General features: G+C 40.5%; 1 long non-coding RNA gene across 1 annotated transcript in view; it reads right to left on the reverse strand.

Annotated features, from left to right (window-relative positions):
* Positions 1-19,645, reverse strand: part of LOC140844441 (uncharacterized) — a 109,071-nt gene that overhangs the window by 87,264 nt on the left and 2,162 nt on the right. Inside the window, exons 2-3 of the long non-coding RNA XR_012122828.1 lie at positions 16,946-17,138; positions 13,589-13,672 (exon numbers count right to left, since the gene is read on the reverse strand). This is a non-coding gene — a long non-coding RNA (uncharacterized lncRNA). The remainder of the gene's footprint in view (positions 1-13,588; positions 13,673-16,945; positions 17,139-19,645) is intronic.

Raw genomic sequence — 19,645 nt, forward strand, 5'->3', positions numbered from 1 at the left:
CAGTGAACAAGTATTTATTATCTACCTAATATTTGCTAGGGATTACTAGGATGAAAAAAACCACAGACGAGGCCTGCGGTTTTCTGAAGCATATACTCTAGTGGTGAAAACAAGAAAAACATGTCATGAAATAAAAAAAAATAAATGCTCCAATTTCAGGTACACTTTCCTACTTGTATGAAATGATATGCATCCCTCCCTCTCCAGCATGAGCTGTGACTATGCTTGGGAAATACAAAGCAATTTAAACATTAGCTAAATCTATACAAATATATCTACTCTCATGTTTTATTTTACACCTCTATTAGTTTCCTGGAAAAACAAAATTAAACAAATAGATGGGGGAAAGAAAAAACACATAGTAAGATAACGGACTTAAACCTGACCATATCAATAATCAAATTAAATGTAAAAAGTCTAAATTCCCCCAGTTAAAGGCAGAGATTATCAGACTGGATAAAAAACAAGAACCAACTCTATGCTGCCAATAAAAAATGTACTTTAAACATCGAGATGCAAATAGGTTAAAGGTAAAACAACAGAAAAATAAATAGTATGCCAATTCTAATAAAAAAGAAAGCTAAAGCGATTATAGTAATATCAGTCAACATAGATTTATTGGAAATAAATAAGGTCATTCCTCAGTAACATAACCATCAATGTAATAAAATAATCCAAACATTTATGCACCTAATAAGAGAACTTCAAAATATATGTAGAAAAACTGATGGAAATGTAAGGAGAAATAGATAAATTCACAAATATAGTAAGATATTTCAATGCCTATCTGTCATAGGTCAGCATTACTCTGATAACAAAGTCTGACAAGAATATTAAGAGTAAACTACAGAGAAATCTCTCACCTGAATTTGCAAAAATTGTAAACAAAAGGTGAGCAAATTTTGAATCCAACAATTTAAGAATCACAACCTCTGATTAACTCTGCATAACAATGTAAAAAGTAAAACCATATAATTAACTCTATAGACTCAATTGTCCAATCTAACTCCTCTCACAGCAAAAAAAACTCTCAACAAATTAGTAATAGAATTCCTTCAACCCAATAAAAGATGTGCTTAGTTAACATTACCCTTAACAGTAAAAAAGTGATGCTTTCCCCCTAAAATTAGGGATGAAACAAGAATATCCACTGTCACCACTTCTGTTCAATAATGTACAGAGGTTCAAACCAGTGTAATATGACAAGAAAGATAATATGTTATTTAGATTAGAAAAGTAGAAGTAGAATCATCTTTATGTGAGGTGGGCGGAGCCAGGATGGCGGCGTGAGTAGAGCAGAGGAACTCTCCTCCCAAAACCACATAGAATTATGAAAATATAACAAAGACAACATCCTAAAATAGAGACCAGAGGACACAGGACAACATCCAGACCACATCCACACCTGCGAGAACCCAGCGTCTTGCGAAGGGGGTAAGATACAAGCCCCGGCCCGGCAGGACCTGAGCGCCTTTCCTCCCAGCTCCCAGTGGGTGGAAAGAAACGGGAGTGGTTTTTTTCCTTTTTTTTTGGTGAGTGTTTTTTGGAAGCCTTAAAGGGACAGGGAGCCTAATACCAGGGAAACAGGACAGTAAGGCCGGTGAGCGGGTGCCTGAGACTGGCGCCTGTGGACAAAGAAAATCACGAGTTTTTCCCTTCTTTTTTTTTTTGGCAAGTGCTTTTTGGAAGCCTTAAAGGGACAGGGACCCCAATACTAGGGAAACAGGGCAGCAAGACCAGTGAGCGGGTGCCTGAGACTGGCACCTGAGGACAAAGAAAATCATGCGTTTTTCCCTCTGTTTTTGGCGAGTGCTTTTTGGAAGCCTTAAGGGGACAGGGACCCCAATACAAGGGAAAAAAGGCAGCAAGACCGATGAGCAGGTGTCTGATACCGGCGCCAGAGGACAAAGAAAATCGTGCATTTATTCCTTTTTTTTTTTTCCTCTTTCGTTGTTGCTGTTGTTGTTTTGGTTTGGAGAGTGCTTTTTGGAAGTCTTAAAGGGGCAGGACAGGACACTTAGCCCAGAGGCAGGGAATCTGGGGATCTCTGGGGACTCTAACCCCCTGGGCAACAGGGAGCACAGAGGCCCATTACAGAGATAAATAGCCTCCCGGCCACTCCCCCTCCAATGGGGCTCCACCATTTTGGAGGAGCAGCCCCAGCCAGGCCAAGCCCACAGCAACAGCAGAGATAAACTCCATAGCAAACGGGCAGGTAGCAGAAGCCCTGTCTGCACAGCAGCCCAGCACAAGCCACTAGAGGTCGCTATTCTCCCAGGTGAGGAAGGCCACAAACCAACAAGAAGGGAAGCTCTTCCAGCTGTCACTCGTACCAGGTCTGCAAACTATCTCTATCACCATGAAAAGGCAAAACTACAGGCAGACAAAGATCACAGAGACAACACCTGAGAGGGAGACAGACCTAACCAGTCCTCCTGAAAAAGAATTCAAAATAAAAATCATGAACATGCTGACAGAGATGCAGAGAAAAAAATGCAAGAGCAATGGGATGAGATGCAGAGAAAAATGCAAGAGCAATGGGATGAAGTCCGGAGGGAGATCACAGATGTCAGGAAGGAGATCACAGCAGTTAAACAAACCCTGGAAGGATTTATAAGCAGAATGGATAAGATGCAAGAGGCCATTGAAGGAATAGAAACCAGAGAACAGGAACGTATGGAAGCTGACATAGAGAGAGATAAATGGATCTCCAGGAATGAAACAACACTAAGAGAACTATGTGACCAATCCAAAAGGAGTAATATTCGTATTATAGGGATACCAGAAGAAGAAGAAAGAGGAAAAGGGATAGAAAGTCTCTTTGAAGAAATAATTGCTGAAAATTTCCCCAAACTGGGGGAGGAAATAAACGAACAGACCACGGAAATACACAGAACCCCCAACAGAAAGGATCCAAGGAGGACAACAACAAGACACGAAATAATTAAAATGGCAAGGATCAAGGACAAGGAAAGAGTTTTCAAGGCAGCTAGAGAGAAAAAGGTCACCTATAAAGGAAAACCCATCAGGCTAACATCAGACTTCTCGACAGAAACCCTACAGGCCAGAAGAGAATGGCATGATATACTTAATGCAATGAAACAGAAGGGCCTTGAACCAAGGATACTGTATCCAGCATGACTATCATTTAAATATGATGGCGGGATTAAACAATTCCCAGACAAGCAAAAGCTGAGGGAATTTGCTTCCCACAAACCACCTCTACAGGGCATCTTACAGGGACTGATCTAGATGGGAGTACCCCTAAAAAGAGCACAGAAAAAAACACACAACATATGAAGAATGGAGGAGGAGGAATAAGAAGGGAGAGAAGAAAAGAATCTCCAGACAGTGTATATAACAGCTCAATAAGCGAGCTAAGTTAGGCAGTAAGATACGAAAGAGGCTAACCCTGAACCTTTGGTAACCACGAATCTAAAGCCTGCAATGGCAATAAGTACATATCTCTCAATAGTCACCCTAAATGTAAATGGACTTAATGCACCAATCAAAAGACACAGAGTAATAGAATGGATAAAAAAGCAAGACCCATCTATATGCTGCTTACAAGAAACTCACCTTAAACCCAAAAACAAGCACAGACTAAAAGTCAAAGGATGGAAAAACATATTTCAGGCAAACAACAGTGAGAAGAAAGCAGGGTTTGCAGCTAATATCAGACAAAATAGACTTCAAAACAAAGAAAGTAACAAGAGATAAAGAAGGACACTACATAATGATAAAGGGCTCAGTCCAACAAGAGGATATAACCATTCTAAATATATATGCACCCAACACAGGAGCACCAGCATATGTGAAGCAAATACTAACAGAACTAAAGAGGGAAATAGACTGCAATGCATTCATCTTAGGAGACTTCAACACACCACTCACCCCAAAGGATAGATCCACCGGGCAGAAAATAAGTAAGGACACACAGGCACTGAACAACACACTAGAACAGATTTACCTAATAGACATCTATAGAACTCTACATCCAAAAGCAACAGGATATACATTCTTCTCAAGTGCACATGGAACATTCTCCAGAATAGACCACATACTAGCCCACAAAAAGAGCCTCAGTAAATCCCAAAATATTGAAATTCTACCAACCAATTTTTCAGACCACAAAGGTATAAAACTAGAAATAAATTCTACAAAGAAAACAAAAAGGCTCTCAAACACATGGAGGCTTAACAACATGCTTCTAAATAATCAATGGATCAATGAACAAATCAAAATAGAGATGAAGGAATATATAGAAACAAATGACAACAACAATGCAAAGCCAGAGAACAGGAATGTATAGAAGCTGACATTGAGAGAGATAAAAGGATCTCCAGGAATGAAACAACTGTGGGATGCAGTGAAAGCAGCCTTAAGAGGAAAGTATATAGCGATCCAGGCACACTTGAAGAAGGAAAAAAAATCCCAAATGAATAGTCTAACATCACAACTATCGAAACTGGATAAAGAAGAACAAATGAGGCCTAAAGTCAGCAGAAGGAGGGACATAATAAAGATCAGAGAAGAAATAAACAAAATTGAGAAGAATAAAACAATAGCAAAAATCAACGAAACCAAGAGCTGGTTCTTTGAGAAAATAAACAAAATAGATAAGCCTCTAGCCAAACTTATTAAGAGAAAAAGAGAGTCAACACAAATCAACATAATCAGAAATGAGAATGGAAAAATCACGACAGACTCCACAGAAATAAAAAGAATTATTAAAGACTACTATGAAAACCTATATGCCAACAAGCTGGAAAACCTAGAAGAAATGGACACCTTCCTAGAAAAATACAACCTCCCAAGACTGACCAAGGAAGAAACACAAAAGTTAAACAAACCAATTACGAGCAAAGAAATTGAAACGGTAATCAAAAAACTACCCAAGAACAAAGCACCTGGGCCGGACGGATTTATCTCGGAATTTTATCAGACACACAGAGAAGACATAATACCCATTCTCCTCAAAGTGTTCCAAAAAATAGATGAGGAGTGAATACTCCCAAACTCATTCTATGAAGCCAATATCACCCTAATACCAAAATCAGTCAAAGACCCCACCAAAAAAGAAAATTACAGACCAATATCCCTGATTAATGTAGATGCAAAAATACTCAATAAAATATTAGCAAACAGAATTCAACAGTATATCAAAAGGATCATACACCATGACCAAGTGGGATTCATCCCAGGGATGCAAGGATGGTACAACATTCGAAAATCCATCAACATCATCCACCACATAAACAAAAAGAAAGACAAACACCACATGATCATCTCTATAGATGCTGAAAAAGCATTTGACAAAATTCAACATCCATTCATGATAAAAACTCTCAGCAAAATGGGAATAGAAGGCAAGTACCTCAACATAATAAAGGCCATATATGATAAACCCACAGCCAGCATTATACTGAACAGCGAGAAGCTGAAAGCTTTTCCTCTGAGATCGGGAACCGGACAGGAATGCCCACTCTCCCACTGTTATTCAACATAGTACTGGAGGTCCTAGCCACGGCAATCAGACAAAACAAAGAAATACAAGGAATCCAGATTGGTAAAGAAGAAGTTAAACTGTCACTATTTGCAGATGATATGATACTGTACATAAAAAACCCTAAAGACTCCACTCCAAAACTACTAGAACTGATATCGGAATACAGCAAAGTTGCAGGATACAAAATTAACACACAGAAATCTGTAGCTTTCCTATACACTAACAATGAACCAATAGAAAGAGAAATCAGGAAAACAATTCCATTCACGATTGCATCAAAAAGAATAAAATACCTAGGAATAAACCTAACCAAAGAAGTGAAAGACTTATACTCTGAAAACTACAAGTCACTCCTAAGAGAAATTAAAGGGGACACTAACAAATGGAAACTCATCCCATGCTCATGGCTAGGAAGAATTAATATCGCCAAAATGGCCATCCTGCCTAAAGCAATATACAGATTTGATGCAATCCCTATCAAATTACCAGCAACATTCTTCAATGAATTGGAACAAATAATTCAAAAATTCATAAGGAAACACCAAAGACCTCGAATAGCCAAAGCAATCCTGAGAAAGAAGAATAAAGTAGGGGGGATCTCACTCCCCAACTTCAAGCTCTACTACAAAGCCATAGTAATCAAGACAATTCGGTACTGGCACATGAACAGAGCCACAGACCAATGGAACAGACTAGAGAATCCAGACATTAACCCAGACATATATGGTCAATTAATATTTGATGAAGGAGCCATGGACATACAATGGCAAAATGACAGACTCTTCAACAGATGGTGCTGGCAAAACTGGACAGTTACATGTAGGAGAATGAAACTGGACCTTTGTCTAACCCCATATACAAAGGTAAACTCAAAATGGATCAAAGACCTGAATGTAAGTCATGAAACCATTAAACTCTTGGAAAAAAACATAGGCAAAAACCTCTTAGACATAAACATGAATGACCTCTTCTTGAACATATCTCCCCGAGCAAGGAAAACAACAGCAAAAATGAGCAAGTGGGACTACATTAAGCTGAAAAGTTTCTGTACAACGAAAGACACCATCAATAGAACAAAAAGAAACCCTACAGTATGGGAGAATATATTTGAAAATGACAGATCCGATAAAGGCTTGACGTCCAGAATATATAAAGAGCTCACACGCCTCAACAAACAAAAAACAAATAACCCAATTAAAAAATGGGCAGAGGAACTGAACAGACAGTTCTTGAAAAAAGAAATACAGATGGCCAACAGACACATGAAAGATGCTCCACATAGCTAATTATCAGAGAAATGCAAATTAAAACTACAATGAGGTATCACCTCACACCAGTAAGGATAGCTGCCATCCAAAAGACAAACAACAACAAATGTTGGCGAGGCTGTGGAGAAAGGGGAACCCTCCTACACTGCTGGTGGGAATGTAAATTAGTTCAACCATTGTGAAAAGCAGTATGGAGGTTCATCAAAATGCTCAAAACAGACCTACCATTTGACCCAGGAATTCCACTCCTAGGAATTAACCCTAAGAACGCAGCAATCAAGTTTGAGAAAGACAGATGCACCCCTATGTTTATCGCAGCACTATTTACAATAGCCAAGAATTGGAAGCAACCTAAATGTCCATCGGTAGATGAATGGATAAAGAAGATGTGGTACATATACACAATGGAATACTACTCAGCCATAAGAAGTGGAAAAATCCAACCATTTGCAGCAACATGGATGGAGCTGGAGAGTATTATGCTCAGTGAAATAAACCAAGCAGAGAAAGAGAAATACCAAATGATTTCACTCATCTGAGGAGTATAAGAACGAAGGAAAAACTGAAGGAACAAAACAGCAGCAGAATTACAGAACCCAAAAATGGACTAACAGGTACCAAAGGGAAAGGAACTGGGGAGGATGGGTGGGCAGGGGGGGATAAGGGGGGAAGAAGAAAGGGGGTATTAAGATTAGCATGCATGGTGGGGAGGGAGAAAGGGGAGGTTGGGCTGCACAACACAGAGAGGACAAGTAGTGATTCTACATTTTGCTAAGCTGATGGACAGTGACCGTAATGTGGTTTTTAGGGGGGACCTGATATAGGGGAAAGCATAGTAAACATAGTATTCTTCATGTAAGTGTAGATTAATGATTAAAAAAAAAAAAGCAGTTCCTGTGTGCTGACCTCCCAATGAGTTCTGCACAGTGGTATAGAGGGCATGTCAAAGTGTGGGCAAAGGGTCTGTTTGTTTCTATGCAGAAGATCAAGGCCTAGCTTGGCTACCCAGAAAATGAACTAAGATACGATATGAGGAGGAGCTTCCGGCATCAGCACTCTCTGGAGGACTCGTGCCGGGGGATAATCATCAAAAAGTCTCCACAGGGATCCGGACGATGCTGCGGTTGTGGCTGCGTCCACCCCACCGTTTCCTGGACTTGCCATTGGAATGAGGAGGGAGATGTCTAGGCTGGCATGTGCATACAGTGAGACAACGAATCTGACCGGATCTGTACTGTTGGAACTCAACCAGGAGTTGGGAGGGGTGCAAGTTGTAGCGCTCCAAAATCTTACGACTATAGACTATCTACGGTTAAAAGAACATATGGGATGTGAACAGATCCCAGAAATGGGCTGCTTTAATTTGTCTGATTTCTCTCAGACTGTTCAAGTACAGTTGGACAATATCCACCATATCATAGACTAATTTTCACAAATGCCTAGGGTGCCTAAATGGTTTTCTTGGCTTCACTGGAGATGGCTGGTAATTGTAGATTTGCTTTGTTTATGTCACCGTGTTCCTATTATGTTGATGTCTGTGCGCAAGTTAGTTAGTAGTTTAAAACCTATACATGCTGAAGGTACTCTACAAGAAGATATGTCAAAGAAATAATCAATCCTCCCATGTTTTCTTCCATATGCTACATCTGTAGCTTTTCTTCTTCCTTCCTAATTACAACCCTTGAATAGAATTCGTGCCTCATATCGAATTTCCCAAGTATCATAATTCCTCCAGGTGGTAAAGATACCTCGAGACAAGTGCTGGGCATAGAAGCCACAGGGCATAAATCTGCAAAGAAGTAAAAAGCTAACCTTTTCAAACAATATGGCTTCTCTCTCACTTATCAACTTTACATTTCCCTGTATGGCCCCGGAAGATGACTGGTTAGCCAGAGACGGGTAAGATTCCTCAAGGAACAACCTAAGACAGGCACAGTCACAGGGGGGCCATTAGATGAGAAATTGGGGAACAACAGTGGTGAAGCTTAGAACCTCACCCCCCCCCCCCCCCCGTGTTGAGAGAAATCTTCTGCATCCGGGGATGTTTTAATGCCCTTGTCTAGCTTGGATTAGCACATAGTCTACAGGCACACACCTGATCATCTATAATTGCTCTCTTACAGCACTAAACTATGTTTTCTACCTTTATCTTGCATCTACCTACCACTTCAGCAGTTTATTAAAAATAAAAATAATAATAATAATAAAGGGAGAAATGTGGGATCCACATATAAATCAAGTATAAAAATCAAATGAATATTCATATTTGACCTGATTGTTTATAGTTCATAATGCATGATCAAAACCGAAAGTTTCTGTGATGACTGCCCTTGTACTGTTCACCATGTAAGAACTTATTCACTATGTAAGAATTCGTTCACATGTAAGAACTTGTTCGTTATGCTTCAGAAGATTGGAGACTGAAGAGAACTACGCTTGAGATGGATTAATGACTGTGCATTGAGCATTGACCCCCCTATACAGAATTTTATTGTTGTTAACAACCATTTGATCAATAAATATGAGAGATGCCCTCTCAAAAAAAAAATATATATATATATATTTAAACTATCAAAAAAAATTATCTTTATGTGTAGATATCATAATCATCTGTATGAAAAAATAATATGGAAATGGAATCTCCTAAAACTACTGAATTTAGCAACATTGTAGGATACAAGATCAATATCCAAAAATCAATTGTATTTCTATAGTCTACCAACAAATAACCAGAACTTAACATTTTGAGATTATAATATCACTTATAATAGCAAAAATATAATATACTCATGAAATATGTGCAGTGCTTATATACTGGAAACTAAAAAGCATTGCTGGAAGAATTTAAAGAACACTTAAATAAACGGAGAGATGTACCTCATGCATAAATCAGAAGTTTCAATACTGTTAAGAGGTTACTTCTCCCCAAAATGAGCTGAAGATTTACCATAATCCTAATCAAAGTCTAAGCAAATTTTCAACTTTATTGAAATTGATGAGATCTTCTTAAATTCATATGAAAGTGTATAGGACCTAAAACAGCCAAAACAACTTTGAAAAAGAATAATCAAATTGGGAGACTAACACTATCTGATTTTAAGGCTTAAAATAAAGCTAAAATGACTGACATAAGCCCAGTGAAGCACTTACGCCATGACACAGTAATACAAGACATCCTCTTCGATTGAGATCTAACATCCTCAGTAGAGTAATATCTGAGATATTTTCCTCCTTACATTTTTTAAAGAATTTATCTTACACTTCCTGACAGAATGAGTCCAATTCTTGAGTGAGAGTGAAATAGAGGTGTAAGCTCTTTATCTATGTAAGGGAAGCAAAATGCAAACAATGTGACATCAGTTATCTGACAAGGATGATAACTTTCATTCTCCACACATATGTTTTCCAAGATGTACAAATAAAAAATAAATCAAGTATTAAAAACAACTACCTCAGAGGAGCTAATGAACACTAATGGAATTTCAGTTAGAAAGAATGTAATTAGCTTGCTTGGAATTTGGCTAGTCCAGCTAAATTAACACCATAGCTTTTTCCAAAATGTGCCAGGAGACCCATAAGATGAGGGAATACAATAGTGACTCATGACAAGTATAAATCACCTCAAGGAAAGGTCCTTTCAAGCCAGACACAACCCTTTATCTAATGCACATGACCAGTCACCAGCTACAGGTCACTGGAAAGAACAGTCCTCACTTCATTTACCACAAATTCCTTCCGCAATAAATCAGCAAAACTGTACTGAATATCTTTTGTGAAGGAAACCATATCTGTGCTGGAGGGCTGCTCACAAGGGTTGTTAAACTAAACCCAGCATTACTGTGAACCCTGCTTAAAAACCCTGACTTTAAACTATGTGTGCAGAAACTGTAACCCTTAGTATTTACATCAATCAGAATGCCTAAAAACCTCTGCTCTCTCGTTTTGTCCTACAAATTCGTGCTTTTTTAACCTACATACCAAACATAAACACTAGTAGTTTTTTTTTTAATTATCCATGGTTAGCTTAATAAAAGCTTTCCTATGACTGTCTGAATGCTGTCTTTGAGCCTCAAGCTTGGAAATCTTTTCATGCACCTATAAGTTAAGACTGAATTGGATACCGGCTTCAGTTCTGCATTTGACAAGCCTGCCTTTGACTCAAGAACCAGGGGTTTTTACCCTGGGGTTTTCCAGGTATCCACTAATCTTTGATAGTGTAAGGAAAACTTGGGATGTTTTCTATGAAGAGGATTGTTGTATAACAAATAATTCATCTGGTCTTTTGTCCTGGGTTCCTGACTCTGAGCTTTGAAAACTCAGAATTTCTTGGTAAGAGTGTCTGGTGACTTATGAGCCCTTATATGACGCCTGAGTTTATACTAAGGAGGTGATTCAGGATGAGGCTGTCCACCAGATGAACTAGCAACTGGCGGGAGGGTTGGGGCCTTGACCTGTGGGGATGTGAGGAGTGCCAGACATTGAGGGCAACCATGCAGCCATTGATTCAATCATGCACATATAATGGAACACCAATAAATGCTCTGGACACCAAGATTTAGGAGAGTTTCCAGGTTGTTGAGTCCACTGATACATGGATGTGGAAGAGATGATGCCTGCTGACTCCATGGGGAGAGGACAATACAAACTCCACACGTGAAACCCTCTCGGCCTTGCCTATTGAGTCTCTTCATTTGGCTGGTCCTCATTTACATCCTTCGTGATAACACTGTGGTTGTAAGTATGACACTTTCCTGAATTCTGTGAGTTGCTCTAGTGCATTATCAAAATCCCTGAATTTGCAGCCAGTTGGTCAGAAGTGCAAGTAACCTGGGGACTCCAAGCTTGCCATGGGCATCAGAAGTGAGGACAGGGTTGTGGGGGATGGTGCCCATAAGCCTGTGAAATGTGACCCTAACTCTGGGTGGTTAACATCAGAATTACACTGTGGTACACTAGGGATCCATATTTGTTATCAAATTTCCAAAAGGCTTGTAGGAAAAATGAATGTTCCTATGGCCAGGATCCTCACCTGACCCTAAATATGTGCCATAATTGGCCTACTGCATAGGTTAATGTTTCCACACCCATTGGCAATGAGCCGTTATTGTCACTGTTACTATATAAAGAGCTCCTGTCCAGTGCTCCGCTCAGAGGGAGATACAGATTGTGAAAGCCCCAGAGGAAGACAAGATTCTAGCACTCAACCTGCCACCATGAGAACAAAGTTGGTATAAACCCTCTTACTCCCAACATTCCATTGTTGTTATTCAGTCTCACTGAATCCAGGGTGAACTTGCCCAGGGGCAATCTCCCTCAGGTGAGAGGGCTCTTTGACCCAAATGCTAAAATTATGAACCACTGGGCAATACAGTTCTAAGCCAAGAGTTTCCCAAACGAAAAAAAAACTCTTAAAGAGAGAACTAAAAAAGCCACATTCACTATGAAGAATAGTCAGGTGGCTAGTAACAAAAAAATGGCTGTTTTTTTAATTGTCAGAAATACTTCAAGTGCTTAATAGCCAGAATAACTCCTAAATCTTTTCCTACTATATACTTTAAAAACCACACACATGCCTCAACACCCAAAAATCAAATAACCCAATTAAAAAATGGGCAGAGCATTTGAAGATACACCTCTCCAAAGAAGAAATTCAGATGGCCAACAGGCACATGAAAAGATGCTCCATATCACTAATCATCAGGGAAATGCATATAAAAACCACAATGAGATATCACCTCACACCAGTAAGGATGGCTACCATCCAAAAGACAAACAATAACAAATGCTAGCGAGGATGCGGAGAAAGGGGAACCCTCCTACACTAATGGTGGGAATGTAAACTAGTTCAACCATTGTGGAAAGCAGTACGGAGGTTCCTCAAAAAACTCAAAATAGAAATACCATTTGACGCAGGAATTCCACTCCTAGGAGTTTACCGAAAGAAAACAGGATCCCAAATTCAAAAAGATATATGTACTCCTATGTTTATCACAGCACTATTTACAATAGCCAAGAAATGGAAGCAACCTAAGTGTCCATGAATGGATAAAGTAGATGAATGGATAAAGAAGTGGTGGTACATATACACAATGGAATACTATTCAGCCATAAGAAAGAAACAAATCCTACCATTTGCAACAACATGGATGGAGCTAGAGGGTGTTATGCTCAGTGGAATAAGCCAGGCAGAGAAAGACAAGTACCAAATGATTTCACTCATCTGTGGAGTATAACAACGAAGCAAAACTGAAGGAACAAAACAGCAGCACAATCACAGACTCCAAGAAGGGAAAGGGGGTGGGGAGCGAGGGAAAAGGGGATTAAAGGGCCTTACAATTAGCACACATAATGTAGGAGAGGCGCGGAGAAGGCAAGCAGTGACTCTGTAGCATCTTACTATGCTGACGGAGAGTGACTATAATGGGGTGTGTGGTGGGGACTTGATAATATGGGTGAGTGCAGTAACCACAATGTTGCTCATGTGAAACCTTCATAAGATTATATATCAATGATACCTTATTAAAAAAAGGAATCTTAAAAACACACACACCAACACACACAAGTCGTTGAACACAAGGTTTCCCAGGACAGACATTTCAATACCTAACTCCAAATCCTCTTTACCCAACACATGCCCCACACCTGCTCCCCAGACTCCACCCCCTCACCTGCCCCCTTTCCAGGCTTCCCCATGAACCAGCTGTTCATGCCATCAATCCTGAAATCATCCTTGCCTTCTTTTTCCTCATACCCCACGTCTAAAACACCATCAAATCCTTCCAAATGAATGTAATAGTAGGCAATATCTCACCTTCTATTCCAGTGGCTCTCAAATTGTGGTTCATGAAGTACTGGGTGTCCCCAAGACATTTTCAGGGCATCTACAAAGTGTTATCTAAAGGGACAGTCCAATTAAGGGAAAAAACTTCATAATACTTAGACATTATTTGACTTTTTTACTGCATGACACTTGAAATGATGGTACAAAAACTATGGTGGATAAAACTTAGCATCTTAGGACATATCAAGGCAATGTCACAGAATTGGGTAGTGGTCTTATATTCTTCACTGTCACATGCTCACAGGGAGCCAGGAAATATGGGAGAGGGAGCCGGTTTCATTTAACAATGTCCTTAATGAAACAGTATCAATTTTTAACTTTCATTTTATTAAACATCAACCTTTGAGTGCACACCTTTGAATACTCAGGATGATAACATGGAAAACATACATAAAGCACTTTGTTCGACACTCAAATACCCTTGTCCAATTGTTTGTGCTACAAACTAAGTAAACGCTTTTCTCACCTAACACCATTTTCAGTTAAATGGTAAGTGATAAACAAATCCTCATCATTTATACTGGGTATTTGCAGGTATGTTCTTGAAAAGAACAAAGTAAGCCTGTCATTTCAAATAAAAGAAACCACAGAAATTGATGCCCATGATAAAACTGAAGATTTCATAGGGAAATAAGAAGTCTTCAAAACTCATATCCACCACTGTAGTTTTGAGAACTTCTCAAGAATTAACAAAATTATAATGATTTTGGTAGTGATTCCAGTAAATGTGATTTTTTTTGCATTATATAATAAAATGCATCAACATCTGGAAAATCTGCAAAATTCAGTAGACAGCATTTTCCAAATGACCACTTCATGATGTTACCAAATTAGGCATGAGAGTAGATGTATTCTCAGCAAGCGTCAGACCAATGAATTTTAATGTAATAGTACAAAAAGCTTAATGACTAAAACTATACTGCATATTGCAACTAATCTTAAGGACTATTACTTATAAATTTTGATGGACTACCAAAGAAAAATATCCACTATTATCTGAAAACTCCTTTCCTTCCAAATATTTTTTCTGTAAAGATATATTTTCTTCATAGACTCCAACCAACTTCAAAGAGCATATCGCAACAGATTGAATATAGTAGCTAATATGAAAATCCAACTGTCTTCTATGAAACCAGACATTAAAGAAATTTGCAAAACTCTGAAGCAATGCCAATCTTCTCCCTAATATTTCTCGTTTGGAAAACATGTTTATTTTTTTTGTAACAATATGATAACATATATTACTGCCATTTTTAGGTGAATTAATAAACTTATTTTTTAAGGCTCAGTTTTGGTTGCTAATGTGGTTAAGTATTGATATAATCCGCACAAACAAAAGCGGTTTTGGGGGTCCTCAATCAATTCTTAGGGGTAGGAATAGGTTCTAACACCAAAATGTTTGAGAAATACTGCTGTGCTGTTAGCACCCCATTCCGAGCCAACATCAGCCGTGAGTTTTGCACTAAAGGCTGACAGAGCCCCCTGCTCGTATCTTCTTTGCGTGGCGTTGCCAACCCACATCTACTGTGACGCTTTTTGAATTCAATCAGGTCATGTCACTCCTCACATCAAAACCCTGCTGAGGCCTCCTTCCAAAATCATTCGGAGGAAACAGCGAAGTTCTTAGTGGCCTGTCAACACACGGCACGCTCCTCACCCACAGCTGGCCATCCTCCCCTGTCCTCACCCTACTCCAACCGCACAGCCTCACACGTCCACAGGGACTCTGCCTGCCGCAGGTCTGCGTCCATGTTTCACCTCCCTGAGGTCTCCACAAACTCTGCCTTCTGGGACAGTTGGAAAACGTAATTCTCCCAGCCCCTGTCCTGCCGTGTGTTTCTCCACAAGTTTTATTACCATCTGATCTACTATATATTCTACTACTTTTCTTCAGTTTATTGTCTGTTTCCCTAGGCAGGAATGTTGCCTGTTTCCTGCCGTGTCCCCTGGTACATAAGAAGGACTCGATTTATATTTGTTGAAAGAGTGAATAAATGAATGAGTGGCAGGTGGAGGAATGAATGAGGTAGCATGAATATGGAGAAAGAAAAATGCCTCCAAAAGTTTTGAAGAATTATAATCTAATCAGAGATTCTTGTATGATTTTAAGGAGTAATCTTTTTCTTTTTACCGTGAATCAGGACTAGATAAAATTAGGAGGTAGGCAGTCAGGGCTGGGGTCTCTGGGAGGCACATACGTGTGCAGTCCTGTCTGATGACCAGCTCATCTTCTAGATGCTTCCTCGGCATCCAGTTTTCCATGGGTTTTACTCACAGCCTTGTCGATGTGTTTCCCAAGCAGTCATCTGCCACACGTCCACCGGCTTTAGCTTCTAGTCCTACTTCAGACTAGATACCAAATGCGGTCTGACAGTTCCAAGGTTAGGGGGGCCGAGGGGAGCCCCATGGTTCCACCACGCCCAGTCTGCTTCCAGGCTTCTGACTGCTGGCCTGCCATGCCTCGGAACCCCAGTAGACAGGTTGTAATACTTGCAGGTTGTATGTTTGGTAGGAAATGAGCCATCTGCCCTCCTGGGCTCCCTGGACGACCTCTGACTCCGACTCACCTATGGCATTATCTTGGGCTCTGCCACGCAAAGGCCATCTCATGTCTTAACAGTGGCCTTGTAAACAACCTTAACTGATTCAGGGGTAAAGGGAACAGGAGCCTTACACTGAACAAACCAAAAAAGTGGACAATTTCCAAACAGATATGAGGCTGGAATTGTCTTTAGGAAATAAAAACTTTTAACTTCCTCCGTGACTTCCTTTCTCTTTAAATCTGTATTTGCATCGGCTTCCTGATCACTATTTACACCAGGAAAAGTGTTTGGTTTATACTCTTCCAAATCACTCATGCCTTTTTTCTTAAGCAACTGACCCTTTCTCTCTAATATTGATGTGTTATGGATGAATCATTACTACTACTTTTCCAAAGCTAAAGAAAATTGATCAAAGCATTTTAAATGTAAAAATCCATATTGCAGCCATCGGACTTAGAGAGATGAAATGTCTATGCAAACTAAACAATTAGAAATGAGTTTACAAGAGGTCATCTAAAACCCTATTTGGCTATTCAGAGTTATTCCAAGGACTAATCTTTACAAAGAAGTTGAATCACATTCCAAAATGTCATATGTTGTCCTCATGTATATAGAAATTTAAGTAAATGAATGAATCAATTCTAAAAAATCCTTTATGCTGAATGGTATAAATATAAATAAAAATCATGAGATGAAGAGGACTGGATATTTTTAAAACACACACACTGAAGCTGTTACTTGAACAGAAATAGTGATGGCAAGGTAGAAGGGCACGCTGACTTACCCACTGACTGTCGAACTCGCCCATAGTTCAGACGATCTGCAGTCACCGGGGACCTGTTATCCACCCCACTGCTTCCCGGGAGGTTTACTGCTGCTCCGGTACCATCACCACTCCCACCTGGAGCTCTCTTCTGACCCCCCAAAGGGTTTATCACTCCAATTTTCCCAGAAACTCCAATCAGTCTGCATATTCTCTGGAAGCAATAGTTGGGAAAAGGGAGAATATTAGGAAGGAATGTAAGGCCGGGGAGCATTTTCAGGTGAGCTGACACCTCCTAGGGAGCTGCTGGCCATCGCAGGACTCTATCTGTACTCCTTTTCTTTATCATTGATCCACCAGCTTCACTACTTTTACTTGAGCACTGTTACGAAAAAGCGCGTTACTTTCCTAGTGTTGTTTGATCCTCACAAAAGTCCAAGGAGGTAGTAATGGATACACCCATTTTACACCACGTTCGGGATTCGGAAACATGCCTAAATCCCCAGCCTAGGAAATGGAGACTTAGTTCACAGAGCAAGTCCAGCGACCTGGAGATGACTTTCCTCCTCCTCGAGGCAGATAGTGCATCACACAGATGCTATGCATAATAGTCATTAGGAGTCATCTAAATATCTTGCTTCATTTGCTCCTGTCTCCTAGTCTGCCTGAGGGAAGAGAAAGAACAGCTGGGTTAATTCCTAGTCAGCCACGCCCAGGAGAGCTTTCAATAGGAGTCTAATTTTGTATGAAAATGCTACAAGATCGCTTACAGTGGAGACATCCCCAAAATGAATCCATCTAAAAGTGAACACATCAGCAAATGATATCCATATTTAAGGAAAGAGCGTCTTCTAAAGACACACCCTGAAATATGTCATTGCATTTCTTTGGAGTGTCTTCAGGAGGTGAAAATAGCTAAAGAAATTGGCCAGCTTTCCATATCACACAGTATTCCTAACCATCTGCTGCTTGTGCTTATGAAGACGGTGCTCGGTGCTTAAAATTCTCATCAAAGAAAATGTGAATAACCAGTTTACAACCTGCAAGAAAAAGGGAAAAGGATGCCTCCAGTTCAGATTTACAGCTAACACGTGTAGTTTGCCGGGTGGCTGTGCTTGTTTCTCGAAAGAACATAATTGCACACGCTCTCAAATAGCAAAACAAAAGGGGGAAATGCGTGTGGGAGGTGGGAGTGAGATGTTAGAATAATTTAATTACTGTCAGGTGGTGTTCAAGCTGCACTAGGGGAAAAAAAGCCTCAAACAAGATCTGTTACCCAGAAAACAGTTCGAGCTTCCATCTCCGTTCATTCTTAATGAACGATTCCAGAATTGTTCATGAATTTGACAAACTTTAGGCTGGTGTGGGAGTCAGCTGCTCTGAGCACAATGTAAATGAGGTTAAAGCCTCAAGTTCAATTAAGGCACTGAGGCCAATAACTTTCACTCTAGTGTATGACCACTAATCGCTTCTTCCGCACTGATGAGTCCTGGGGCTACTATTTATAAAAGCAACTCTGCTCTCCTATGCACAGCACGTGTGGCCCAAGGTCCAGAGAGAGACTTTGGAAATTAATCACCTATTTGTGTTCTTCTCCCACCTCATCTTACTGGGGTAATAAGGCTAGTGTAAGTGGCCACTAAATCTGGAAAGAGCCTTTAAAGGAAGAAAGAAAAAGAGACACATCTCCGTGTAGCCTAGTTAGGACTTAGGGCCTGTAACCTGTGTTAGCGGCCCGGGGCTGTGAGGATGGCACTGAAATGCTCCACGGGTAAAGCATGTGGCAGCCTGGGTCTGTGCCCTGGGCTGAAGAGGTGCAACGGAGTGAGAAGCTGGTCCCTAGGGCACCTCGGAAGCCCAGCACATTGTGAGAGCTCAGGGGCTGGGAGACGAGGCGTGCGGGACTCAGGAGGGGCCCCCTGTGCTGGAGGCACATGCAGCCACACGCCCCGTCCAGGCAGCATTCTGTGTCCTGGCAGCGGGTGGCGGCTGTGTCACTGTGGATATGCCAGTTCCATAACTGTCATGAGAGGCATAGTCCTCGCAATGCCGTGGAGGGCTCAAGAACTGACAGCCTCGTAACAGCAGGAGCCTGTCATGGAGAGACGTGACTGGTCACCCAGGACAGGCCTGCGCTATGGAAGCATGTAGGCCGATTCAAGCCATCTCTGGGCTGACAGCCATGCAGGATGGCTGAGCATCCTAACTCTGGAAGGTCCGGCTTGATGGGCTGCCCATCTCTCCCTTGCCCCTTCCATTGCCATCTCCAAGTCCCACACTCTAGCTTTGCCTCTGAACTTGAAGCCAGTTGGAAATTAGTAAATAATACACCTATTACCATTGGCTGGCAAATGTTGGCATTAACCATCAAAGTGCTGAAAGAATATAGCGTAACTAGTTAGAATACTGAGGTCTGTGTCTCTGAATGAATAGAAAATTACTACTGTCATCTTGACACACTGCAGGGTTAATTATACACTAATAAAAGTCAACAACTGTTAAACCATTACAGTTCCTGTAATCCAAATGGCAATTTTTGTTGGCAAATTATTGGATTAAAGATATCAGGGCCAGGAAATTAAGCTATGTGTGCCTTCTTCGACATAGCACAGGAAAGCATTGTTTACTTGGTATGGGCCCTGTTAGTCAGAGAGAAGCTCAGGCTGAGCCCAGTCCCTTGGTTACAAATACGTCATCAGCCACATTTAGTCCGGGAAATAC

The sequence above is a fragment of the Manis javanica genome, chromosome 1, assembly GCF_040802235.1.
Source record: "Manis javanica isolate MJ-LG chromosome 1, MJ_LKY, whole genome shotgun sequence".
Taxonomy (NCBI): domain Eukaryota; kingdom Metazoa; phylum Chordata; class Mammalia; order Pholidota; family Manidae; genus Manis; species Manis javanica.